The sequence below is a fragment of the Octopus bimaculoides genome, chromosome 18, assembly GCF_001194135.2.
Source record: "Octopus bimaculoides isolate UCB-OBI-ISO-001 chromosome 18, ASM119413v2, whole genome shotgun sequence".
NCBI classification, from domain to species: domain Eukaryota; kingdom Metazoa; phylum Mollusca; class Cephalopoda; order Octopoda; family Octopodidae; genus Octopus; species Octopus bimaculoides.
In genome coordinates this window covers 38,453,074-38,453,794 of record NC_068998.1, presented here as the reverse complement: position 1 = coordinate 38,453,794, position 721 = coordinate 38,453,074, and positions in this window count along the sequence as shown.

Genomic DNA, 721 nt, shown 5'->3' with positions numbered 1-721 from the left:
GCTTGCCACCATGATATTATAATAATAATAATGATAATAATAATAATAATAATAATAATAATAATAATAATAATAATAATAATAATAATAATGATAATGAAAAGTTGATAGATATGACAGGTTAGCTTGGGAGGTTAAGCAGTTGTGGTTGCTGAAAAAGGTGGTTGTAGTACCAATAATTGTTAGAGCCCTGGGAACAGTGAGCAAAAGTCTTGAGAAGTACATGGAACAAATAGGGGCTGCAATAAGGGTGGAGCACTTGCAGAAAACAACACTGCTTGGAACCGCTTGAATACTCCGGAAGGTGCTCGAAAAATAAGAGGTGTTACCTTAGTTCACTGGTAGTGAACAGCTGACACCGTAGTACATCTCCAGCGTTAGAAGCTGTGCAAAGGCAATAATAATAATAATAATAATAATAATAATAATAATAATAATAAAATACCCTAATGCAGTATCAGGTAGTGGCTCTCATGGTTTTTGATCTTAACTGATTGGAAGTGTTATCATGTACGTTGTTTTGTCTTGTTATAAAAGATGGGCTGCAGCAAATATTCTGCTCAACACCACAAATTTGCCTGTCAGTTGTTTGACCGTAACCAGTCGAGCATGTCCCTTGGTGGCTGACGATATGTGCATCTCTAATCATGAGCAGAAGCAGTAGGGGAGCATCATAGCCATGTGTCGAAAGGAATTCTTTGGGGTTTGGATAATTCACCTC